Source organism: Meles meles, chromosome 8 (genome assembly GCF_922984935.1).
Source record: "Meles meles chromosome 8, mMelMel3.1 paternal haplotype, whole genome shotgun sequence".
Classification (NCBI taxonomy): Eukaryota; Metazoa; Chordata; class Mammalia; order Carnivora; family Mustelidae; genus Meles; species Meles meles.
In genome coordinates this window covers 112,488,967-112,516,765 of record NC_060073.1, presented here as the reverse complement: position 1 = coordinate 112,516,765, position 27,799 = coordinate 112,488,967, and the positions used below count along the sequence as shown (strand labels likewise).

The following is a 27,799-nucleotide window of genomic DNA, read 5'->3' as shown; positions in this document are numbered from 1 at the left end:
GTGTCACCTTGTTTGACCTCTACTGGGAATGTGCTGCTTGTGGGACTCAAAGCTTTCACATGTCTGCCGGGGGCCACAAAGGCACCATAAGTATTGATTTGGGGGTTACAAAACAATCTCAGCCAGCAGGCAGATTTGCAAATAAGGGATCTGTGAGTACTGTGGATTGACTGTATGTGTGTGCTTGAAGGTTGCAGATGCTGTATCTCTTCATCTGTGGAGTTCTGCAGAGTAAGGACGTTCTACGGGGCAACTCCATTCCCATTATGTGCTTTGGGAAAACTAACCACCATCCAATAACATCATCTGATAGTCAGATGAATCCAATTCTCCTCTAGGGTTTTTAAGACAGTTTTGGGGGACCAGAATGCAATCACGGTTTGCCCTCACATTGCATTTAGTTATGTCTCTTTAGTCTCCTTAAATCTAAAAAGTCTCACACCCTTTTGTTTTAAAATGGAACTGACACTTCTGCAGAATTCAAGCCAGTTTCTCTCCGCACATTCCACCTTCTAGAGTTGTCAGTCGGTTCCTTGGGATTCCACCCTGGTGACCCCTGCCTAGGTGACTCTGTGTACTTCTTTCCGCACACCAGGAGAGGGCTCCTGACGTCAGTTTGTTCCTCTGCTGGTGAGGCTGAATTGGATTTCCTGGTTAAGGTGATGACTCGTGGTGGTTTGAAACACACAGCTCTTGGTGAGCTGGAGGCCGTGCTGTCAGCTGCAGGAGACGGGAGCTCAAGGGCCCGAAGTTAGGAGACAAGGCCGGGAATTACTGTGTGACGAGCGGCACAGGACAGCCCAGGGCTGAGTCCCCGGACAGAAGAGCCACAGTCTCCCTCTGAGGGCAGAGGGCCTGCATTGGCCGAGGAGCCTTTTGGTTGCCAAGAGCATGAAAGAAACACAGCGTCAGTGTCTGAGAACTGAGTTTTAATTTCCAGTGAAATTGGGACAAAGTTCCTTTAGGCTAGATATAATTCCTTTTTAAGCGTTGAGTTCAAAGCCTTGGAGCATTCTAAATGCTTAGGAGATTGTTCTGCGTAGCAGTGAAAGGCAGACCAGCCAGCACCTGACGTCCTGTGTCTCTACGCCAGTGCCACTAGATGATTTAATATTTAGTGTGACTGTGGTCAAACCAAGTCTGAGTGGAGCAAGCCCGAAGCATTTCTAGAGCTGCAGCCAAGTGGCCAGGAGCCCCAAATGATACAACTGTGGTTTACTCACCAGCCTTGAGAGTAATCTTTGGGGCTGGTTGAACTCTCAGACACTGCTTGGTATTTCCTAACAATGATCTGTAATGCATTTGGGAAGCCTGTTTGAATCATCCAGTTAGACTGTGTTTACAAGGGGCTGTGGTAGGGCCAAGCAGAGCTCCCCTCTCTTTACAAGGCGGCTTCCTCTCTCCATCCCTTAATTGATTCTCACAACAACCCTGTGTAGGACCCCAAGCCAATGTGACTGTCCCCATGTGCAGACAAGGAAACTGAAGCTAAAAGAAGTTAAAGGACTTGGGCGTATCACAAAATCATTGAATGGCTGCTTTGAATAGAGGCCTTGACTTTTCAGCTAGGCATCCTTCCTACTGCGGCTTTGGGAGTTAAGCAGGAGCGACAGGCCATTTATTGGTTGGGAATTGCCCTGTGAGCCACTGCCAGCTTGTGTTCCCATAGTGGACTCCAGCAGTCCGTGAGTCATCACAGAGAGAATCTATGTGTTCAGAAGTGGTCAGAAGGCACCCACTAAAAAACCCTACTGATTCTCTACAAGATCAGGAGGGCTCACTCCTGTTGTGCTACTTAAAGTGGTCCCATAACTCGGGGTTAAGGCCAGAGGCTTAGAGTTGGACCAAGGTCGGAATCCTACTCTGACTCTTACGACCGTGTGAACTTGAGCAAGTTATGTAACCTTGCTAAGCATTAGTCTTCTCTGCAAAATGTGGGTAGAAGGACCTCTCTCTTGGTCTTATTATTGAGGAAGACTGAGCTATTACATGTAAAGCACTTAGATCAGCAGTGAGTGCTCTATAGTTATTAACTGTTATTATGTAATATGTTCAATAAGCACTTAAACAATAGACATTGGGTGGCACGGGAACATTTTCATAAATAGTGGTTGCTCTTTGCAGACATTACTGAGCACTGGGTGTATTTTGCGACATGGCTCAAAGAGGCTAGAGAAGCCTCGCCAAGCACAGAAGCTTGCAATTTACACTTACTTAGGATGTGCCTCATGATGTGATTTTCCAGCTTGTCAACAGCATGCACCAAAGTAAATGCTGTAAATGCCAGCGAGCAGAGATAAGAGATGTGTTGCCTGCCCTCGGAGTTCTTCCAGTTTCGCCTGTGGGGGAAGTGTGCAAAGATTCATGCATTAAAAATAAAAACCAGGTAAGGTAATGTTTGACCACGTGGAGAGGGTTGGGTCTCCTTAGAGTCCTCTTGAGAGAATGCTGGAGGCAAGAGCCAGGGCATCAGAACAAGATCTGACAGAGGAAGTAGACTACAGCAGGGGTTTTGAGTTTGTATGAGGCCATTCCCATACCCTCTCACTGACCAGGGATGAGTGAGCCAACTCTTAGTGACAGGTCCTGAATTGGTGTGACCTTAAAGGACCTTGCAGGGGTAGTTACCCTGTGGTCAGCGCAGAGGGTCTAGGCAGCTGGTGTGGTTGTCAGAGTCAGGGTCGGTCCACATGTGGGTCAGGGCAACTGTGCTCCTCTTTTTATCTGTGTGTCTCTTTGTCCGTTCACCCAGTTATCCATCTGCTCGTCCATCCTTCCATCCATCCATGTGTTTGTTCATTTGTCTGTTTGTTCATTTGTCACCCGTGTATCTGTGTATGTTCACGCATCACCCGTCAGTAATCCTCCATCTACCTACCGTCTTTCTGGGGATCTACCTGTCATTATTCCCATATTTCTATTTCCCATCTCATTCCAAGACAGATCTGCAGTGAATCACAAAAAGCACATACCACAGTAAAAAACAAGCAAACAAACACATGCACAGGAAAGAGGAAGGTGTAGAATGAGAACAGGAAAATGAAACCCTATGTTGGAAGGACATAACTGGCTGCTGCTGTAGGTGAGCTACAGATTTGTTACTAGTTATTTTTATGGTTATCGTCACTGAAGTAGAAATAATCTACCATGTGTTCAGGGGAATAAAGCCTTCTCTTGTTCTCAGTTCAAAAAATACTTGATCTCACAAGGTTTCCTTCAGTTTCCGGGAAGAGGCAGCAGTCTGGGTCTGGTGGGTCCAAACAGTGACTTCTAAATCAGACAGGCCTGAGTTCAAGTCCTCTATCACTGACAACTGTGCGACCCTAAGCAAGTCACTGAGTCTCTCTGAGCCTTACTTTCCTCATCCGTAAAAATAGGATAAGTGTAATGCCCGGCCTCAGAGAACTGCAGTCCGGATTGAATAAGACTGTGTGTGTGTGTGCGTGCGTGTGTGTGTGTGTCTGTGTGGTACAGGACACATAGTTAGCCTTCAGTACAAGGCAGCCATTGTTACTACCGAACAATCAATCTGTTGAATGTGGTTGGGAATTGGCATTCACTCAACTTCTGCATGTAGAAACCCTGGGGAGAGTCAAGGCCGGAGCACCTGTGACCGGGACGGTGCTTGCTAGCCCTGGGTGGGTGGGAAAGATTCTCATTCCCCCACAGCTTCTCCTGTCTGTTAGCAATCTGCCTTTCCCCAGCCCCCAAAGGTCCAGAAAAGGTAGAGGGCCTGGTCAAATTGCTCTGACCCCATGGCCCCAGCTGGAAAGCAGAGACTTAGCAAGCTGCTGAGACTCACCTAATCTTTCCAGCAGCCATTCCCTTTGCACTTACAGATGATTAATTGCATAGAAGAGAAGGTTTTCCTCCCTCTCCTTGGCTAGGATTCCCTCTATCCCTCAAGCCCCTCATGGCTGATAGTAATTCACTCTTAACCTTGCAGTCTGCCTGGGCCTAATTTGCATCTGCAAAGTCCCTATATCCCAAGTAGGAGCTGAACCATCTCCCCTTAGAGACAAGGGGTGGGAGGCAGGGACAAGGAGGAGGTGGTATGGCTTGTTCTGTTTGATAGAGCAAAGGTCCATGACTTAGTTGTGTGTGTATGTGTATGTGAGGGAGGACAGGGTGAGAGTAGAACCTTTTCATTTTGTTTTTACTTCTAAGTATCATACAAATGGTCTCTGGAATCCTCTGGCAGCTGGCGGACTTTGGTTCAGCAAGCAATGAATTATATCCTCCAGTCGTGAGTAAAATTACAAATATCTTCAAGATGTTCAGGACTCTGGGAAAGGGCAACCAAGCCTTGTTGGCTCTGTGGGTTGCCTCCTGTTGGAGGAGCAAAATGCAGCCCCTCTCTCTCTGGAGAAGGGAAAAAGGAGAGTGGGGAGTGATGTGGGAGCAGGCACCCACAACAGAGAGACCAGAGGAGTGTGGTTTCGGGACACAGCCAAGGACCTATATGGGGTGGGATGGAAGGAAAAGCCCGAGTGAAGCCCTGTGGACTTCCTTCAGGCTCTGCAGGTGATATGCACTCAGATGAGTGTCTGGGGAGCAGCTGTGTTCACCAGCTCGTGGTAGACTGCATGCTCACTGACAAGGCCTCCTTCATCACAGCAGCAACTACTTACCAAGTCCTGCCATGTGCTTAGGACCTGTAGTCACCAGAGCAAAACAAAGACATATAGTGGCTCAAAAAAAGGTCAATTATTCACTCAACATAGATTTGCTAAAAAAAGATACCTAATTATAAGCTAATACAGAATGATTCATTCCATTTCTATATTTGAAAACTAATACAGCCAAGGCATATGCCGCGGGGCACCCAGAGACCCTGCTGAACACCCATTGCGTTGAGACTGAAGATAGTCTGATGGCTGAGGCTGGGTCTTCCCCACTAGCCTGTGAAAAATACAAGGGCAACAACTGGGGTTTTGTTTATCAGGCATTATAATGGCATTTTCACTCTTTAACATTTTTCTTGGCTTGGTAACTAGTAGCATTTAACCTAGTTTGCTAAGTGAGTGAGATGAGGTTAACCTTCTCTTGTCTCTGTTGATGGAGTCAAGTGAAGACAAAGATAAAGCAAAGAGCACTCACCTTTTAAATAACTTCCCCGGAGGGGAGTTCCGGCCCTGTCCCAGCTCACCACTGTGGCCAGTCTCTGCTGCAAGGCACCAAGCCCAGTGCCTGGGAACTGACCCCTGGGATTTCCATCTTAAATAATATAGCTACTGAACACCTGTAAAGAACAGATATTGAGATTTTTCTGGGATTTCAAAAACAACTTATTGACTTAATGAGTATATGATTTCTAAAAGCAATGAAATTTCATCATATATGTAATAAATGGATATTCAATAATTTATTATATGAAAGAGGGGAAGTTGCCCAGGTAGGCCTGTACACATGCAAACACACACAAACACACTTTGATGATCCAGACTTCTCCCTGCCAATTCACTCAGTGGTTACAGACCTATGTGCAGGTGGGAAAAGAAAATACGTCCTTTCTTCAGGTGGTCCCAGTTTTTATGAACCTTACAGAGAGTGCTTTGTCACTTCAGTGTTGAAAGGTTTTTTGTTTGTGTTTGTGTGTTTAACACGACCCATCTACTCCCATTTCATACTCAGCTGAAGAAACAGATCTGTTATAACCATGAAGGAAACCATGGCCCTGTTGAACTTACTGGAGATGTGGTCTCCAACATGGTACTGTCCTCAGGAATTTCCAAGAGTATTTTTAATCATTTGTGATTGTATAAGTTCAGTTTTAGATGCATAAAATAGGAAACTCAAGTGACTTGTGCAAGATGACTTTGTTCCAACCAAAAGAGGGGCCACAGATAAAGGTGGGCTCTTGACTCCATTCATGGCTGTTAGGGATCTTTTTTGGGGGGGGCTCTATTAGTACTGGCACACATTTCCAACTCAAGGTCATGTCATGACCCAGGATGACTACAGAAACATTTCAGAGCCCACAATCCAGGCAAGGAGAAGGAAGGGGGGTGGGATACCGAAAAGATGACATTTCCAGCCAGGTAAATCCATCCAAAGTGCTTTCCCAACAGCTCTGTGCAATGACTATAACTTACCTATCACAGGCCAAACCCAACTTTAAGGGAAATATAATCCTATAGCGATGCATACTGTTACCCAGAATACAACTGGGGTTCTACTAATATGAAAGAAGAGAAGAGTGATTATTTGGGAGGCAATGAGCCTTTCTACCACAGTGAGTTTCTGCTTGAGTTGACTTCAAAATCCAACTTTCATGGATGGTAAATCTCCAGAGCTAAGTCAGAGCCTTTTAGGTCCTCCTACGTGGTTTCCAACTTGCTGGTTTCTGGAGGCCAGATGTGGTGACTTGGGCTAACCCAGAAGACACTGGGTACCAGCCTGCCATGGTGTGAGTTTGCGCTGCTCTTTGGCTAGAAAGAAGCTAGCCTTGAGGACAAAAAGAAGGTTTCTTTATTCTCATTTCATGGAGAGAAAAACACCTGTGGCAGTGGTAGGGTCTCAGGGGAAAGGTTTAGAATCAGGACGGACAGGTTTGAGGGGAGGACAGGCAGGGCTTTTTTCACCAGAGGTGGGGGTGGAGGGAGGACATTTAACACTCAGGTGACCAGTGGTGATTGTGGGGAGTCTGTTGTGTGAGTATTGTAGGAGTGTCCACTTACAGGGTGAGAATTACACCAGTCAAGACCTGTTGTTGGCTCCGCCCATCTACAATACACAACCTTATTGCGTCTATGCTGGAGTTGGCCAGCTTTCTCTTACCCAGCTTACAACTCTAGTCTGACTTTGATCTGACAGTTCCTCAGAATTATTTGAAAACAAAAACAAAAACAAGAAAATCCTGAGAAGATAGCAGAAAGGTACATAGGGTCTGATGTACAAGGATGTTCAACGCAGCATTGTTCACAAGAGTAAAACACTGGACACAACCTAAATGTTCTAAGTGTTCATTAATAGGGTATCAGTTAAATTATGAAAGAACCATCTGAAGAATGTTATGTGGTCATTAAAGAAGATAATAGTTGTATGTTCATCAGGATAAGATGAGCTCTGTGACAGAAAGAGTGATAAAAAGATCACAAACCCCAGGGCGTCTGGGTGGCTCAGTCAGTTAGGTGTCCAACTCTTGATCTCAGCTCAGGTCTTGATCTCAGGGTTGTGAGGTGGGCCCCACATTAGGCCCAGCACGTAGCCTACCAAAAAAAAAAAAAAAATCACAACCCCTGGAACCTCTGTTTATAGTAGGATTCCACTGATACACAATGTTACATATATAATATATGAAGAACAGTAACAAAAGATGTTTTCCAAGATGTCTGAAGTGGTGACATTTTAAATAATCTTTTACTTCTTTTTAATACTTTGCTATAGTGATTGAACATACCAACTGTGTGTTGTTTTTACAATCAGAAGAAATTAACTATTTTATGAAAAATGCACATAAGTAAAAAATTGGAAGAAAACTCACAAATGATCACATTTTTTTGGGAGGGGGGAATCATAGATGTCTTCTTTTTCTCTTTTCTTTTCCCCAGATTTTCTGTGGGGTGGTTACGCTATTTATGATAGGAAAAATAAACAAAGTCCTAAGAGAATAATACTGATGATTGTAAATAGTTTTGCCCTTACAATCGTAGAGCCACATAACTCAACAACTGTCTGATCAAGCCAACAGATGTGTGCAAAGGGGATGGGGAATGACTATACGGGATGTTCATTTCCAGTAAGTAAATAGGTACAAAAATCTTGCCTGAAATTATAAATCAAGGAGTTAAGGGGGACTCTCTAGCTCGTCTCATCTATTTCCTATTGATGCAGGGTTCCCTTCCTTTATATTCTACCAGGGGGGATTCTGTCTTGCCTTGAGCACCTGCCGTGGTCAGAAAGCTCATCACCGTGGAGGTCTGTTAAATCCATTGTTGAATGACTCTATTAGAAAGTCCCTAGTCATACTGATCTCAACTCTATCTCCTTGAACTCCTGCTCATTGCCTCTAGTTCTAGTCTGTGGGGTAACAAGAGGCAGTCTTGGCAATGACTTCCAGACTGTCTTCTGTGAAAGCTGGATTTCATAAGGCTGCCTCTTCTAATCATGCAAGAAAAGCAAGGCAAGAACTGAGGATTTCAGCTCATACCTGGGCTGATCAGCTCAGACCTACTAGGAACAATGTTTCTCTTGTCCTGAACCTGGACCTCTGTTTACAAATGGGGTTCACACCCCAACATTCCTGCTGCTAGATCTCTCCTGGGGTTCCTATTGCCTAGGTCAGACAGGTTTTTGCCCATTTTTGAACCTGGTTCTGTAGACTTCCTGCCAACTTTCTGAGCAGAGATGACTTTCTAATAAATGCTTTTTGTAAATCAGCTAAAATCTGTTTCTGTTGTGGTCAAAGAGACCTGGCTGGTACAGAGGTCGCTCACCTCTTTATTACAAAGAGATAGCCCATTGATGGCTCACACTAAGATTCTGGTCATCCAAACTCCCCCAGACTCCTCTATACCAAAGCCGCCTTACCTAAACTAGATCTCTCCATCTTGTGCTTGTGAAGGTGAACTTTACCCTTTCATCAATTTCCATTACGCTTAACTTTGTTGGTTTGGTCAATTTCCATTGAGATTATTTTTAATGTGGATGCCTGACCCAATTGGGGTATTTTGGGACCTAAATTTCCAATGTGTGTGTGGGGGTTTCCCACTCCCACAAGCAATTCCCAGACACCCTGTTGGTGCCCAAGAATTCAACTCTTTCTGACACTATCTACCCAGAGATAACATTGGATTCCACAGATTAAGGGCTCAGTCCTAGGAGACAACTGCCTCCGTGCCCCAACTTTGGACGCCAATTGCAAGCTCAGGTTGCTACCCCTGCTTCTCACCAACCAGTTCTAGATTAGGGGTTCCCATGAACCCCTCCCTAGGTTCAGTTAATTTGCTAGAGTGGCTCACAGAAACACTTTACTTACTAGATTACCAGTTTGTTATAAAAGGATAAAACAGCCAGATGGAAGAGATACATTGGGCCAGGTATGGGAAGGGTGTGGAGCTTCCGTGTCTTCTCTAGGAATGTCATTCTCAGAACCTCCATGTGTTCACCAATCTGGAAACTTTCCAAACCCAGTGCTTTTGGGTTTTCATGAGGCTTCATTACATAGGCATAATTACTTAAATCATTGCTCATTGGCAATTGATTTATGCTCCATCCAGTCTCTCTATCCTTCCCAGAAGTCAGGTGTAGGACTGAAAGTTCCATCCCTCGATTGCAGTGTTGGTTCTCCGGGCAACAAGCTGCCATCCTTGGTTTCACAAGTCCCTTAATTAACATAACAAAAGACACCCTCATCCTTCTCATCACTTAGGAAATTCCAAGGACTTTAGGAGATCTGTGAGGGGAATGGGGCCAAAGGCCAAATACCCATTTCTTAGTATAAACCACAATATCACACTGGCACTCACTTGTCTTGCTTCTCTAAGTTTCGTGTTATTTGCAGACACCATCACTAAGAATCCTAAATCTTTGTCCAAGCCACTGTTGAAAGCAGGCAGTCATAATAACAACTTAATTTTAATTATGGAATGTTTTGCAAGTACAGAGGAGTATAGAAAATAACACAACACATCCATGGACCTACCATCCAAATTTTGCCATATTTGCTTCTGAATTTGATAGTGGCAAGTGATGGTGAGAATGTGGGAGTATAAACTGATACCACCACTTTGAGGAGAGACTGTAAGCAATTCAGAGGTAAGGATGGAGGCACCCGTGCCCTGCAACTGCGGAATCTCACTTCTAGGTACGTACCCTAAATAAAGTCCCACAGCACACGGAGCTAAGTATATAGGAATGTACGTTGTAACAACAAAACACTGGAAATGACTTAAATATCTATCAATCTAGTATATTCATAAAATGAAATACAGCTATTAAAATAAGTAGGTAAAATTGATCAACAATGGACAAATCTCAGACATATAAAGTTGGATGAAAAAATAGCAAGTTGTAAAAGGATACACCTGGTAAGTATTCATGTGAGTTTTGAAAAAGAAAGAAAAAGATACCACAGTTATTAAAATACTTGGTGTTGCAGATGCCCTCTGGGGTCACACTGACCTGGGTCAAATCCTGGCTTCAAACTTTATGGCCACAGGCACGTTGTATCAACTCCCTGAACATCAGTTTCATCTAGTAGGTGGGAACAATAATAATAGCTATTTTATAGACTTGCTGTGAGGATTGGATTATATTATGTACGTAAATTGTTCAGCACAGTGCCCGGTATGTAATAAGTGCTGAATTAAAAATCTTGGTTCCTCTACTCTTGCTGAGGCCAGTGAAATATAAATAGACACGGGTAGGAGTAGAAAATGGTAGGCAGGGGAGGGCAGGGAGGAAGTGAAATCAGAGCTATATTCACAACTGGTGCTGAGAATAGCATCATGGGAGAGAAGAATGCCCCACCACTGGGAAAGTGCATAAAAGAAGGCAGGGAGCAACGCAGCTGGAAGTGTTCAGGGAAAAACAACCCAACACAGCAGGTAACTCAATCCAGTGGAATGAGCTGGGAAGGGTGGCAAACTGGTGACCAAGAGAGAAAAACACATTTGCATTCTTGGAAGGAAATGGGTAGAAAAATAACACCTCCCTCCCCCGACCCAGACTGGGAGTAAGCAGACTTGCCCGGAGTCCCTGCCTGGCCCCAAGTGCTTCTCAGCCCTGTGGTCCACCTTCCATGGGTTACCTCCTCCTTAATGCTCAACTTTACTTAGGTTTCTGTCTGGAAACTGATGGAGTAAAATTGTCCCTGCACTTCTCTGGAAACAACCTTCATCTCCCCTACCTGTACTTTCTGTGATGACCTTATAAAATCTAATACTGATTAAAACCCCTGAAATGATGCTGTGAGTGCTTTCAAAGATAACTCACTCCTTCAGGTGGAGAACAAAGACTCCTCGGGGTAACAGTCTTTCCTTTTTACCTTGAAAACTGCTTTCTATTCACCAAAAACACTTTTCTCAGCTCCTGTCCCTTCTCACCCAGTGGCTTTCAGAGTCATTTTTCTGAGACAGAGTTCAAAAATTTACCATTCCTCTGTTTATAACATTAAATAGCTTCCCCTTTGTTCTCACAATTTAAGACCAGTTCCTGGTTCAACCTTCAGAGAACCACCATACTTCTACTTCAACCCATTTTTCTAATTGTTTCAATGAGTTTTCTCTTGTATTCATCTGCCAGCCTTCCTCCCAGGCTGATTGCTACCTCACCGTGTCCGGTCTCTCCTCCATCCACACTGTTTTCTCATCTTTGTTTCTTTCATCACACTGTCCACTTCATCCAGGGAAGGTCATTTCCTCCCATTGCTACCCATCCATATTTTACCCATCTTTCACAGTCTACTTCATGCCACTTGTTTTCTAGAGTCTTCCTGGACTCACTTTCCTTCTTCCTGTGCTGGACATAACTCTTCAGTTCAATTTTATTTAAGAAACAGTTACTGAGCTATTAGGTATGAGGCAGAAAAAAAATAGATGGTCCATCTCGTCCATCAGCAGCCATCTAGTCAGGAAGGCAGGCACAGAATAGACCCTAAACCATGTAATAAATGAGACAACAGCAAAGTGAACAAGGACCCACAGGGCTGCCAACGAGTCCCATTCTCTCTTGTCTCTTAACTTGTCTCTCTAGTTCTTCTCTTGCCTAAACCCCCCTTATAGTTTGCAAGTACATTTGCAAATAACCCCCCTTATCTTAGATTTCCTTCTCCACACAACTGTTAGAATCATCATTTCAAAAGTCCATCAAATATGCCTTCCCCCTACTTAAAGCCCTTCAGAGTCTTGCTGTTGTATTTGGAATAAAATCCAAACTCTTCACTCTGATTTATAACGCCATTCAAACACCAAAGTGGCCCCTTCCCACCTTCAGGGCCTTCTCTCTGCTATCTGCCTCTCCCCCTTTGCTGCAGTACACTAACCTTCGGTTCCTTTAACAAGGCAAAGTGTTTTCCTTCTTAAGACTTTGCCCCAGCTTTCCCCTTTCCTATATCTGTACTATCCCTCCCTGCTCACTCTTAGCATTTTAGGTAGCCATTTCAATATCATCTGGCTGGTGAGAACTTCTGTGACCCACCCAGCTTAAACCAGATCTCCAGCTGCTCTTACAGCTTCTCTACCATTTTTCCTGGTTGGCTGTCTATCATGGGAGTCTCCCACCAATACCAGCTGCGAGAGAGTGGAGGCTGTGCTCTGTGCTGTGCTGTCCACAAGGCCTGGTGTAGGGATGGCACTCAGTAAATATCTGCTGAATGAATGAATGAGTGAATGAATGAATGAGAGGATTTAATAGGAGCAGACAGTGGAAATTTACAGTACAGAAAAGGGCATTTTGAGCAAAGGGAACAGCATGCATGAAAAGGAATGATGAGGGGAGTGACTGAGACAGCCTCTGTACTTCCCAGGTATAGCACTTAAACACGTCCGTGGAATTGCTTCCTGATTGGCTGTTTCCCCCAAAGACTCTTAAGTCTGTGGGGGCGGAGGTCTTATCTCTTTGTAGACCATTGTATTTTCAGTGTCCCAGCCCATCTTGGGTTCCCCGTGGTCACTGAAGGAATAAATGAAGGTTCTAAAAAGAGGAGCAATGGGAAATGAGGCTCATTGTTAAAAACCTTGAATGTTCAACAAAGGAGTTTCTATTTTGTTCTGTGAAACATGGGGAGCATTGAAGTTTTTGTGTATTTTACTTTTTAAATTCATCTATTTACTTTTTAACTTCAAATTTTGAAACAATCATAGACTCCCATGAGGTTGTAAAGACAGGTCCAGGGAAGTCCCATGCACCCTTCCCCTGGCCTCTACTAATGTGAAGATCTTATCCATCCACAGCACAAAACCGAGGACCCGACATTCACACATCCATTGAGCTTATTCAGGTCTCACCTGTTTGCACACACTGATCTGTGCATGCATGTGTGCAGCTCTGTGCAACTATCTCATGCACGGCCATAAGTAACTACCATCATAATCGAGAAACTCAGCTGTGCCATCACCACAAGCCTCCCCAGCATCACTGCGTTAGAGCCATACCAGCCCTAATACTTGGCAACCACCAATCTATACTTCATCTATGTTATTTCATGATTGTTACATAAATGGAATCGAGCAATACATAGCCTTTGAGATTGGTGTTCTTTTTTTCAGTCAACATTATTTCCTTCAGATTCATTCAAGTTGTGTCGTAGATCAAGAGTCTGTTTCTTTTCACGGCTGGGTAGTAATCCATGAGTTTAACCACTCACCATTTAATGGACATTTGGAGAATTTCCAGACGTTTTTAACCAAGGGAACAACATGCTGAAGTTTGTCTCTTAAGACAATAATTGTAATGGTGGAAGAAAAGAATTAGACTGATATGAGGTAAGCATAAAGAAAAGGAGAGAAATAGGAGGTCATTTCAGTAACAGGGGAGAGAGGACAGCTGGAACCAAGGAAGGGTCAGTGAGGATGGAGAGGAGGTAATGAGCTCAAGAGATGTTTCTGAAGTGGGGTTGACAGAAAGGGGTTTGTGATGGATGTGAAGTATAACGTAATGGAGGAAGAGGTCAAATCTTCTGGCTCGAGTGTTTGCAAGATCAGCAATAATATGAACTGTGAAATGGTATTCAAGAGGAAGAAGCATTCTGAGAGAGGGTAACGGGTCCTATTTTGGACACCAAGAGTGTATGATGCTCAGCAAGACCCAAGTGGAAATGTGCAGTGGCTCAGGACAGCATTCTGCGCAGGAGACTGAGTGGAGAAGCTATTAGAGCATAAGTGGCAGGAAGGTGAGCAGAGGGCCAAGGATATAACCTTCGGGGACACCCACAGTTAATGCTACCAAGACATCCATCACAAGAGGGGGGGGAAGGTACTGTGCTGGCCCATAGGTGGTCACTGTGTGTCCTCTGCTGAAGCAGGTCTGTAGACAGAAGCATGGTGAGGCAGGTGTGGTAACAAACGAGAAGTGAAGCCATGGAGGCAAATGTAAACCTTTAAGAAGGTTAGCAACAAAGTTCGAGAGAGAGAGGGGTGGGACAGGATCTGCAGGTACTCATCCAGAAACCCAAGATGCTTGGTGCTTTCTGAGACCATAGGTAGTCACATAATAACCCATCAGATCTGTATTTCCTGTGAGTCCACACATGATCCTGGGAACTCCCATTTACCGCTGCCCTTGGGAAGGTCCGACCACCCATTGATCCAACTAGCTCTTGACTAAAACCTAGCTGCCATCTTGGGGCTAGCCAATGAAGCTAATAAGCAATGAACACAGCTGTGAATTTCAAGAAGGCCAATGAACGAGGAGAGAAAAGGTAGGGAGCATGGGGACTGGCAGGGATGATGGAGGAAGGCCTCTGAGTCTGGGGAAGAGCATAAGTGGAGAGGTCAGTCATGGAGGAAGAATTTTTCCTTTCTCTGAGTCAGAAAGTAATCCAGTAAGAGTAGAAAGAGGTGATGGTAGTTGGGATGGGCAGAGGAGGGAGGCTGAGGCAATTTTTTTAGTGAGGTGGGAATCACTATAGTCAGTAGTAAGAGAAGAGGGACTGTTTGATCGCTTGAAAGGAGAGTTAAATATCCAGTCAGTACCAGTCGCCAACTGACATGCTCTATCTGTTCGCCTAGTCTACATTCCCAGGGTTTGGAACAGTGCCTGAGATATAATAGAGCTCAATGAATACTTATTAAATGGACGAAAGAATACATGAGGAGGACCAAAATGACTGGTAAGTCTCATGGAGGCTCTGCTGAGCTTGGAAATAACCCTCCCTCTCTCGATGTGGCCTTCTCACCTGTGCTGGTCTCTTGCTGCTCTGTATCTGTGCTACCTAGAGTCACCGTGTCTTCTGTTCTGCAGTGAACATCTTTCAGAGCCAGTCTGTTGTGTGGGTCACAACACAGTAGGGACTCAAAAATTATAGGCTGAATGAATGACTATATGAATGGAATGCTAAGCAGCTTTGGTTGTTACAAAGGTCCTTTTTAGGTTGCACCAAAATCCAGTTTCTTGTGACTGCTATGCATTGGTTGAAATTTTGCCATTTGGATACATAAAGGCTATTTCTTCTTCTTCTTTTTTTTTAAAAGATTTTATTTATTTATTTGACACACAGCGAGAGATCACAAGTAGGCAGAGAGGCAGGCAGAGAGAGAGGGGGAAGGAGGCTCCCCGCGGAGCAGAGAGCCCGATGTGGGACTTGATCCAAGGACCCTGAGATCATGACCTGAGCTGAAGGCAGAGGCTTAACCCACTGAGCCACCCAGGTGCCCTTCTTTACATAGATCTTGAAGTATGTGGCACCTTCCCATACTCCTTCCAGAGTAAAGCCACAGGATTCTTTATTTATTTAAATTCATTTAATTAAGATACAGCATATTATTCTTTTTCTAGGTAGAGTTTAGTGCTTCATCAGTAGGCATGTGATTCTTCTCCCTCGTATGCCTGGTTTCTAAGCTCTGAGGTCTCTCTGGCCAGGAACTCCTGGCCCCCACCGGTTGTTTAAATATCATTCAACTATCCCTTTGCAGGGAAAGCAAGCATCCTTGGCCTAGAAACAGATAGGTATGCCCTGAGGTCCCATTCTTATCATCCCTTCCTAAAGTTTTAAAGTCTATTTCTGTGTAAGGTCCAGTGAATCCTAAAATTAGGAGTGAGTCTGTCATTGGAGCTGACTTCTGTGCCAACAATGAAGTATCTCCCTGCCCAGTATGTTGGGTGACCTTGGGCCTAGTAAACCAGCTGCACTCTGCAGAGACATACTTTATTCCTTTTGGACAACAGTGAGAAATGACTGGCAAGAGCCTCTGGTATTCGACCTTTGAGTTTTAACAGATGAAGATAATAAATAAGGGGTCAGTATATCCCTGGCATGAGGGACAGAGAGAAGCAGCTTTTTCAACACCACTATGCAGAGAGGCCTTTTGGTGAGAGTTGTTTTGCTGAAACTCTTCATTGCCTTCACCCGTGAGGCCCAGGCTTTTGGGGGAGTTCATTAGCTCAGATCTCAGGTTTCAGTCAGAGGGGAAGAAACTAGCCTCCTAGGAGTAAGGCCATAAATCCTCATGGCTAACACAAGCAGGGTCCATTTAAAAAAATTATTGAGATATGATTAACATCCAATAAAATACATAGATCTTTATAGTTCAGTTAGAAGAGTTTTGACAGGTTTAGACAATCTGTGTAACCACTACTCGAAACAAGAGAACATTTCCCTTACCCTCTAAATTTCCCTTATATCCCCCTCAAATCAATTCTACCACCCTCCTAACCATTTTCTAACTTCTATCACTATAAATTTGTACCTTCTGTTCCATTCAAGTGGCATCATACACTTTGAACTCCTTTGGGTCGGTTTTCTTTTACTCAACACAAAGTGTTCGCGATTCTACTGTTTTGCTGTAGGAGTCTTCCATTCGTCCCTCTTCAGTGATGAGTAGTAATCCACTTCATGAATATGCCATAACTTATTTATCCATTATTCTATCACTGAACACTTAGGTTGTTTACTGGTTTGGGCTATTAGGAATAAAAATTGCAGTGAATATTTATATAGAACTCTTTGTATGGACACACCTTTGCTGCTGTCATTATTATGAAGTATCTAGAGTGAAGGTGTGTTTAACCTTGTAAGACACTGGCAGCTTTCTAAAGCGGTTATACCATTTTATACATGCCGCCAGCAATGGAGGAGAGTTCCGGGTGCTCCACATCCTTCAGTGACGTCACTTTTAAAATTTGTTAGCCATTCTCGTGGGTGTGCATTGGTAGGTCATTGTGGTTTGGATTTGCATTTTCTTCTGACTGATGATGTGGAGTTTTTCACATGCTTGTTGGTCATTTGTCTATCTCCTTTGGTTAAGTATACTTTCAGGTCTTTTGCCCATTTAATAAATGCACTGTCCTTTTATTCTTGATTTGTAGGCTTTCTTTATATATCCTGGATTTGTCAGGTATTGGCTGTGTATGTTTTTTCCCTCAGTCTGTGGACTATTTATTTTAACGATGTCTTTTTAGGAGACATGTTTAATTTTGATGTTATCAATTTTTTTTTTTTTTTTATCACTGGGTAGTCTAATTTTCCTGAGAGATATTGTTTTCAGCCACGAAGCACAGTAGGTCTAGGAGCCCCAGAAGAATCTAGGATAATTGGGAGTGGGATAGAAGTGGTAAAACCTTTATCTTTTAAGTGTACAACAGCTCTGCAGCTTAGTATTTTGAAAAGACGTAAGGTTAATGAGTAATCGGGAGGTCTAGATTTGAGCTCTGGCTGGGTCATTTACTAATTGAGTAACCAATTTATTCATCTGTAAAATGGTAATCACGGTTGCTTCCAAGACATCTTAATCGGTGTTGGATAATGCGATTTAAATAAACACCTGAAATTCACAGCTATTCAATAAGCAATCAGGAGTATTATAGTAACTACCACTATTACTATCACCAGCCCTATTCCAGTCTGCTATCCTGCTCGTGGTATCTCATCCCTCCTCCTCTCCCCTCAATCCTCATTACTCAGCATCCTTACATCTTTCTTGGGGCACAGGCAGAAAGGAAACATTGTGAAACTTAAATCCATCTCTTGTTATTTGTGTTTCCAGAAAAAAGTCCTTGAAGTGTGCCAGTTCCCGGGAGACTGTGTGCAGGTCCCAGAGCTCTGAGTCATGGGACGACCACAGGCTGTCAGGGTGTCTCGCCTTTTCCCTCTGATGGCTCCTTTTGTTATGGCTCCCAGCACATCCCAGATTCTAACATACTTCTCCACCCAAATAAACTCTCACTTATATGATTTTAAGTAGTTTGTCAGGAGACAGACTTTTACTACAAGCTAACGTACGAGGTTCATGAGTTACGACTAAAAGTAAAGGGTGTTGCTGCTATTGCCGTGGGCCTGTGCGATTTTACAATGGGCTTTTCTTTTTTCTTTCTTTTTAAAAGATTTTATTTATTTATTTGACAGAGAGAGATCACAAGTAGACAGAGAGGCAGGCAGAGAGAGAGGAGGAAGCAGGTTCCCTGCTGAGCAGAGAGCCCGATGTGGGGCTCGATCCCAGGACCTTGGGATCATGACCTGAGCTGAAGGCAGAGGCTTAACCCACTGAGCCACCCAGACGCCCCTATAATGGGCTTTTCTTAATGTTGAAAGTGATGTGGTTACCTCTATTCCCACCTCGGAGAGGCCCAAGCAGGTGGGGGCCCCTGACGGGGAGCTCCTGTTCACTGCAGACAGTGTCTTTAAAAAAAGGTATGTATGTGGAGGGCAATTTTTTCTTGTTTCAAAGCACCGTTCTCTTTCTTGGAAGGAGCAAAGGAAGCAGGCAGGGACTCTTCTTCATAAATTGTCAATTGGTGATGGAAATGACCCATTTTCTAAGTTTGGGGTACTTAGAAAACATCTGCAGCTGGTGGTTTTGGACTCCTTAAATATTCAAATGTCAAGATGGGTCATTCATATCACAGCTCATCACACCCACTGGCCAAACCCGAGGGCCCACCAGGTTATGGTAACCGGAGAAGCTGGCCCATAAATGGAAACAGCACCTCTTCTGGGCTTGGCCTGATAGCTCTTTTTTATCTTCCTCCACAGGAACCTGACAAAGTATAAAATCTACTTAGGGAAGTCAACAGTCTTGCTTTTCACACCTCTTTAATTTACTGAGGAGCCACAAAACTCCAGATCAGATATTTAATTCTTGGTTCTGTCCCTGTCTGGAGATGGGGCCTCCAGGGTTTACTAGGGCACACAGCCTGTCTGAGTAAGACACCTGATAAAGGCAGGTATTGAGGGGTTGGTTTATGGTCCTCACCTGGCTACAGCATCACTAAACAGTGAGTCCAGCAAACACAGGGTGTTAAGGGAAGTGACAGGGTCCTTAAGGCTTCAAAGCAGGAGTGGTCTGTGTTCTCTCTGTGGATCTGAGAGAGGAGAGCTGGGAGGTGAGGGAAGGCAGCAAAGATAAGAAGCAGCTGGGTGTCATATTACAAAGCTGAAAGTAAGAAGTGGAGAAACCAAGAACATGCAAAAGAAAGATCAGAGAGAGTTATTATTATGCAATATGCCCACTGCAGACAGATAGGCCGCACTGGCCTTTCATCTTTCTGAACCTCAGATTCCAGAAAGCCTTTGCTGTAGCCTGGTCAGTCACACACAGGCACGGGCTGGGGTGAATGTCAAAGTCCTGGCAAATTCCAGCCTGGACAAGAGGGTAAACTTGAGAAACGTCTGAGGCATTATCAGGGGACTGACATACTCAGTCCCCATCCCAGTTACCAGCTTCCCAAACTTAGCTCCCTTCTGCCGCCTCCACTGTCTGCGTCACGCGCGCCAGACCACTAAGAGGCAGTGGGAAGGGGGTCTGCCGCCAGCACCACAGACAGAAACTCCTGCAGGGCCCCAACCTGCCCACCTACTTGGCAGCCACCACACCAGACTCATGCCAACTTGTGCTGAGTGAAAAGTGGAAACCCAATCCATCAAAAACTCGCTTTGTCTACAGGACACTGCACCAGCCAGTTGTTTACATTCGTGCCACACGGCACCAAGGGCTGTTCTGACTGACATCATGCGTAGTTCACGGCCTGCCTCTGACACCACGTGGAGGAAGGTAGAGCCATACGTAAGAGAATTCCTCGGACCCAGACTGCGTCTGGGCGCTGTTTTTGTAGGCTTGCTCGAAAGGATCAAGCGCTGTTTTGTCCACCGCCACAACATCCGAGGTTGTCCCTGAATGGAAAATGTTGCAGAGGGTAAAAACCTGAAGGACGCCGTGCTGTGCTTGCAACTAAGAGAATAAGAAACCAGAGCTGAAAAGAAACACAAGGTCAGCTAAGAAAGTATTTGGCATTTGGAAAAATGGCTTAGAGAAGTTAGTCTCCAGGTCACAGCCTGGACTTGGCTTAACCCAGTCGTGGGTTCTCAGGGAGTCTCAAATGACCAGCGGCCCAGGTAGGCAAATGCAGGGATGAATGTGGACCACGGAGAGAGCACGGCCGAATGCTCTGCCTCTTCCTAACTGTGGAACCTGGGCCAGACGTGACCTCTCTGGGGAACATTTGAGGTTGGCCTGCTGACATCTTAGGTCACTTCAAATGTCTCTGATCCTAGGTAACAATCTTTGGAAAAAAGCTAGAGAAAAGAGAAGGAAAAAAGGCCATAAAATACCTAGGGCGTCAGATTATTTCTCTCACCTGCACATATATACAATGTTTTCAGCTTTTTGTGTTTTCTCACTCTCCACATTACCAGTCATGCTCTAGCCCTAGATATCCACAAAGCTCACTGCCTGGCTCCCCTCACTCTCTTCAACTTTAGTTTAGCTAAACTTGCCTTCTCAGGGGCCTTCACTGGACAGCTGATGGAAAATTTCACCTGCCAAGTCCATCTCTCTTCCCTGCTTTATTCTCTCCTTAGCACTTACCGTCATATAATACACTAAATATTTCCTTACTTGTCTTGACAGTTGATCGTCTGCCTTCCACACTAGAATGTAAACTCCACGAGGGCCAGAGTTGTTTCCCTAGCAAACGGCTTGCTCACGGTTGTACCCAGCTGGGACAGCACCTACCACATAGTGAGTGATTAGTATGTATTTGTTGAACGAGCTAGCAATTCTTTTCTGTCCTTTAAGTAGAGCAAATACCTTTCATGAATACGCCAGGACATTGAGGCCAAGCTTTTCTATGTCTCTGACTCCCAGCTTTTTGAAAAAACAAAATATTTCTAATGATGGGGTTTTTGCTCCCCTCCCCCCTCAGGTGAGACAGGAAGGCTGGGGGGGACTGGAGTTGGGTACCCCCCCACCGCCTCCATCTCAGCATGGAAGGCTGGAGTGGGCTGGATTTGAGTACAACCATTCCCATTTGTTGGCTAGGCTCCGGTAAAACAGTTCTCCTTGAGGGCGGGCCTCGTTAAAAAGAACAGAGTGCTTCAGGCGTATTTTAAAATGGCTGTTTTTCTCTTCTTGCTGGAAGCATGACTTTTTTTTTCTCTTCTCTTTCTTTCCCTCCCTCCCTCCGCCTCCTCTCTTTTCTTTTTCTCTTTCTCTATTCCTTTCCAGGAAGAGCAAATACTGGGAGTTTTTTTGTTTGTTTGTTTGACTGATAGAACACATAAAACCAAGCAGAGAAGTCCCTAAGGAAATGATGGTTATAGTTCATTGTTGTTTGCCCTTTGGTCCTTTGTCTTCTAAGCATTTATTATATTTTCTTATGAAGATAACAGATATTTATTTTTATCACAAACGCAACCCAAGTGTGAATAAACACATGTATTATCTTCTAACATCTGTCCCTTCCTGCCACATTCCTTTAAATAGAAAAAAGAGCTGAGTGCCCCTTCAGAGCCTATTTGGCCATAGCTATCCCACCTATGGTCTTAAAAACAGACTGTGACTTATCTTCTCAAATTCCCTCTTGAACTACATACAGCTCATTGTGTTAAAGAAATCCTGGGAAAGAAGTCCTGTTGGTATTGTTGATAGCCTCCAAAAGGGGAGGATGGTAACCGGGCTCAAGGGCCTTCTGCAAACTGAGGACGCTGGGAAATTGTGCAGAGGTGAATCTTGTTGGCAAGATCCCAGCTCCTTGAGTTGAAGCTAGGAGAATGCCACCCATCATGGCTGACCCAATCACGGCCACTGGTCCATGCCTTACTGCCAGCATGGCTCCTATTATGGCACCACTTGTGATGGAGGTCCAGGGATCTTCTTTCCTTCTGACTTGAACCATACTGCAGTCAACTATGGAAAATAAAACTCCCCAAATTGCAAAGCTACCTCACAAGTGCAGAACCCGGGTTTTAACAGCTGTCAAACTCCCTCGTAGTCTGTGGTTTACTCCCACTGGAGAATTGCAAAAACCTCTGACTGCCTGAGAGGTGACCTATGGTACCCATCCGAAAGGCCCCACCACAATCATCTACAATTCGCCGAGGGCAAGGCTGTCAGGTGCACTCCTCCATCCTGACTCCACCTGTGCGAGAGATCTTTATTCTGATCTTTATCATGACAACTCCGTGGGGCTCCTGTTAGTAAAACTCACAAAAATGTGGTGGTCTAAGGCTGGGCACCCTGGAGATTTTCACTCTCAAACGTGTCTACACTGAGCCTCCAACAATATAGTATGTCAATTATAATGTAAGTTGGCCGATTCAGGGCTGGTTCCAGCAAGGGTTTCTGTTTCTGGGCTTCTGCTCTGGTAAGCTGTCGTTCTCTGTATCCACTTGCCTATCTCTCTAAATTTAGGGGCAGCAGTTTCCCCTAGGATCTCCATTCTTTACTGGATGTGAGAAGAACTGCTGATTTTGTTTGTTCAGCTTTTTTCTTGGTGTGAAGAAAATTTTCAAACTCCGTGCATGCCAGACCAGAGATTAAAAAAAAAAAAAAAAAATCTACTGTTGAGTTTTGAGAGTTCATATATTTTAGATACTAGTATAGATCCTGCTTTTAATATCAAATCTAAGAACTTTATACCTATCCCTGGACCCTAAAGATCTTCACATTTTTAAAGGTTGCATATTTTAAAATTTACCCTTTTTAAAAATTAATTTATTTTCAGCATAACAGTACTCATTGTTTTTGCACCACACCCACTGCTCCATGCAAAACATGCCCTCTCTATTACCCTCCACCTGGTTCCCCAACCTCCCACCCCCCACCCCTTCAAAACCCTCAGGTTGTTTTTCAGAGTCCATAGTCTCTCATGGTTCATCTCCCCTTCCAATTTCCCACAACTCCCTTCTCCTCTCCATCTCCCCATGTCCTCCATGTTCTTTGTTATGCTCCACAAGTAAGCAAAACCATATGATACTTGACTCTCTCTGCTTGACTTATTTCGCTCAGCATAATCTCTTCCAGTCCCGTCCATGTTGCTACAAAAGTTGGGTATTCATCCTTTCTGATGGAGGCATGATACGCCATCATGTATATGGACCACATCTTCCTTATCCATTCGTCCGCTGAAGGGCATCTTGGTTCTTTCCACAGTTTGGCGACCGTAGCCATTGTTGCAATAAACATTGGGGTACAGATGGCCCTTCTTTTCACTACATCTGTATCTTTGGGGTAAATACCCAGCAGTGCAATTGCAGGGTCATAGGGAAGCTCTATTTCTAATTTCTTGAGGAATCTCCACACTGTTCTCCAGAGTGGCTGCACCAACTTGCATTCCCACCAACAGTGGAAGAGGGTTCCCCTTTCTCCACATCCTCTCCAACACACATTGTTTCCTGTCTTGCTAATTTTGGCCATTCTACTGGTGTAAGGTGATATCTCAATGAGGTTTTAATTTGAATCTCCCTGATGGCTAGTGATGATGAACATTTTTTCATGTGTCTGACAGCCATTTGTATGTCTTCATTGGAGAAGTGTCTGTTCATATCTTCTGCCCATTTTTTGATATGATTATCTGTTTTGTGTGTGTTGAGTTTGAGGAGTTCATTATAGATCCTGGATATCAATCTACAGACAGAAAGACTTCAAAAGTAACACGATGTCAATCACAACCTATCTATCAATAATCACTCTCAATGTGAACAGCCTAAACATGCCCATAAAACGACAGAGGGTTGCAAATTGGATATAAAGACAGGACCCATCCATTTGTTGTCTACAAGAGACCCATTTTGAACCTAAGGATACACACAGACTGAAAGTGAAGGGATGGAGAAGCATTTTTCATGCCAATGGGCCTCAGAAGAAGGCCGGGGTAGCGATTCTCATATCAGATAAATTAGATTTTAAACTAAAGCCTGTAGTCAGAGATACAGAAGGAAACTACATAATTCTTAAAGGGACTATCCACCAAGATGATCTAACAATTGTAAAAATCTATGCCCCCCCATATGGAAGCAGCCAATTACATAAGAAAACTATTAATCAAGATAAAGAGTCATATTGATATGAATACATTGATAGTAGGAGATCTTAATACGCCTCTCTCTATAGACAGATAATCGAAGCAGAAAATTAATAAAGAAATAAGAGCATTAAATGAAACATTGGACCAGATGGACCTCATAGACATATACAAAACATTCCACCCTAAAACAACAGAATACTCATTCTTCTCAAGTGCACATGGAACCTTCTCCAGAATAGAACACATACTGGGTCACAAAGCAGAACTCAACCAATACCAAAAGACTGACATTATTCCCTGCATATTCTCAGATCACAGTGCTTTGAAACTGGAGCTCAACCACAAGGAAAAGTTCGGAAGGAACTCAAACACCTGGAAGCTAAAGACCACCTTGCTTAAGAATGCTTGGATCAACCAGGAGATCAAAGAAGAACTTAAACAATTCATGGAAACCAATGAGAATGAAGACACTTCGGTCCAAAACCTATGGGATACAGCAAAGGTGGTTCTAAGGGGGAAATACATAGCCATCCAAGCCTCCCTCAAAAAAATTGAAAAATCCAGAATACACCAGCTCTCTCTACACCTTAACGAACTGGAGAATCAACAACAAATCAAACCAACTCCACATGCAAGAAGGGAAATAATCAAGATTAGAGCAGAGATCAATGAGGTAGAAACCAGAGATACAGTAGAATGTATCAATGAAACTAGAAGCTGGTTTTTTGAAACAATCAATAAGATTGATAAACCATTGGCCACACTAATCCAAAAGAAAAGAGAGAAAGCCCAAATTAATAAAATTATGAATGAAAAGGGAGAGATCACAACTAATACCAAGGAAATAGAAACAATCCTCAGAAATTATTACCAACAGTTATATGCCAAGAAGCTAAGCAACCCAGATGAAATGGATGCATTTCTGGAAAACTATAAACTCCCAAAATTGAACCAGGAAGAAATTGACAACCTGAATAGACCGATATCTAGTAACGAGATTGAAGCAGTGATCAAAAACCTCCCAAAAAACAAGAGCCCAGGACCTGACGGATTCCCTGGGGAATTCTACCAAACTTTCAAAGAAGAAATAACCCCAATTCTCCTGAAGCTGTTTCAAAAAATTGAAGCAGAAGGAAAACTTCTTTTTATGAAGCCAGCATTACCCTGATCCCCAAAACAGGCAAAGACCCTACCAAAAAGGGAATCTCAGACCAGTATCACTGATGAATATGGATGCTAAGATTCTCAACAAGATCCTAGCAAACAGGATCCAGCAGCACATTAAAAAGGTTATCCACCATGACCAGGTGGGATTCATGCCTGGGTTGCAAGGATGGTTCAACATTCGCAAATCAATCAATGTGATAGAACAAATCAATAAGAGAAGAACCACATGGTCCTCTCAATTGATGCAGAAAAAGCATTTGACAAAATCCAGCATCCGTTCCTGATTAAAATGCTTCAAAGTATAGGGATAGAGGGAACATTCTGAACTTCATAAAATCTGTCTATGAAAGACCCAAAGCAAATATCATCCTCAATGGGAAAAAGCTTGCAGCCTTCCCATTGAGATCAGGAACACAACAAGGATGCCCACTCTCACCACTCTTGTTCAACATAGTATTGGAAGTTCTAGCAACGGCAATCAGACAACAAAGAGAAATAAAAGGTATCCAAATTGGCAATGAAGAAGTCAAACTCTCTCTCTTCGCAGATGACATGATTCTTTATATGGAAAACCCCAAAGACTCCACCCCCAAACTACTAGAACTCATACAGCAATTCAGTAACGTGGTAGGATACAAAGTCAATGTACAGAAATCAGTTGTTTTCTTATACACTAACAATGAAAATACAGAAAGGCAAATTAGAGAATCGATTCCATTTACTATAGCACCAAGAACCATAAGATACCTGGGAATAAACCTAACCAAAGAGATAAAGGATCTGTACTCGAGGAACTACAGAACACTCATGAAAGAAACTGAAGACACAAAAAGATGGAAGACCGTTCCATGCTCTGGGATCGGAAGAATAAGCATTGTTAAAATGTCTATACTGCCTAGAGCAATCTATACTTTTAATGCCATTCCGATCAAAATTCCACTGGTATTTTTCAAAGAGCTGGAGCGAATAATCCTAAAATTTGTATGGAATCAGAAGAGACCCCGAATTGCTAAGGAAATGTTGAGAAACAAAAACAAAACTGGCGGCATCACGTTACCCGATTTCAAGCTTTACTACAAAGCTGTGATCACCAAGACAGCGTGGTACTGGCATAAAAACAGACACATAGACCAGTGGAACAGAGTGGAGAGCCCAGATATGGACCCTCAACTCTATGGTCAAATAATCTTCGACAAAACAGGAAAAAATATACAATGGAAAAAAGACAGTCTCTTCAATCAATGGTGCTGGGAAAACTGGACAGCGATATGTAGAAGAATGAAACTCGACCATTATCTTACACCGTACACAAAGATAAACTCAAAATAGATAAAAGACCTTAACATGAGACAGGAATCCATCAGAATCCTAGAGGAGAACATAGGCAGTAACCTCTTCGATATCAGCCACAGCAACTTCCTTCAAGACATGTCTCCAAAGGCCAAAGAAACAAAAGCGAAAATGAACTTTTGGGACTTCCTCAAGATCAAAATCTTCTGCACAGCAAAGGAAACAGTCAACAAAACAAAAAGGCAACCCACGGAATGGGAGAAGATATTTGCAAATGACAGTACAGATAAAATTTATATTTAAGTCCACGATCCATTTTGTAAAGGATGTGGTTTAGTTGAGGTTCTAGTTTTTTTTTTTTTAAGATTTTTATTTATTTATTTACTTGAGAGAGAGAGTGAGAGAGAGAGCATGAGAGGGGAGAGGATCAGAGGGAGAAGACTTCCCGCGGAGCAGGGAGCCCAATGTGGGACTCAGTCCCAGGACTCCAGGATCATGACCTGAGCCGAAGGCAGTTACTCAACCAACTGAGCCACCCAGATGCCTTTCTTTTTCTTTTTTAAAGATTTATTTATTTATTTATTTGAGAGAGTGAGTGAGAGAGAGAGAGAGAGCATGAGATGGGAGAGGGTCAGAGGGAGAAGCAGACACCCCACTGAGCAGGGAGCCCAAAGAGGTTCTAGTTTTTTGCCTTTGGATGTCCAAAGCTCCAGGACTGTTTGTAGAAAAGGGTGCCCTGTCTCTATTCAATTTCTTTTGCACCTTTGTTGAGATTCAGTTGACTATATTCCTGTCGGTCTACTCTGTTCCACTGGCCTATCTGTCTTTCCAGCAATACCACTCTGTCTTGATTGCTGTAGTTATATAGTTAAGTATAATATTAGTATTATTAAGTATAATAAGTATAATAGCTAATCTATGGCCTCTGCCTTTTCATATATTTCAGAAGAAGTTTGTCTATGTCTACAAAATTCCTTTCTGGGATTTTGGTTGGGACTGCATTAAACTTATATATCAATTTAAGAAGAGATGACATTTTACTATGTTGAATCTTCCAACCATGAACACTGCATCTCTCCATTTGTTTAGGTCTTCTTTGATTTCTTTCACCAGAATTTCATCAACATTTTATAATTTTCAGAATACATAGCCAGTGCATGTTCCATTAGATTTTCATCTATTTAAATTTAAATCTGGGGTGATCATGATAAAAACAATGATATTGCTTTTAACTTTGTTTTCTGCATATTTATTTTCTTAAAGATAATATTTATCAGAGAGAGAGAAAGCACAAGCAAGGGAGAGGAAGAAGCAGGCTCCCAGCTGAGCAGACAGCCCGATGAAGGGCTCGATCCCAGGACTCTGGGATTGCGACCTGAGCAAAAGGCAGACACTTAATCAACTGAGACACACAGGTGCCCCTATTTTCTGCATATTTATA

The 27,799-nt window shown here is 43.5% G+C and overlaps 1 pseudogene; it reads right to left on the bottom strand.

Moving 5' to 3' along the window:
• Window positions 1-21,472: 21,472 nt before the first annotated feature.
• LOC123948854 lies at window positions 21,473-22,003 on the bottom strand (annotated as a pseudogene).
• Window positions 22,004-27,799: the final 5,796 nt, after the last annotated feature.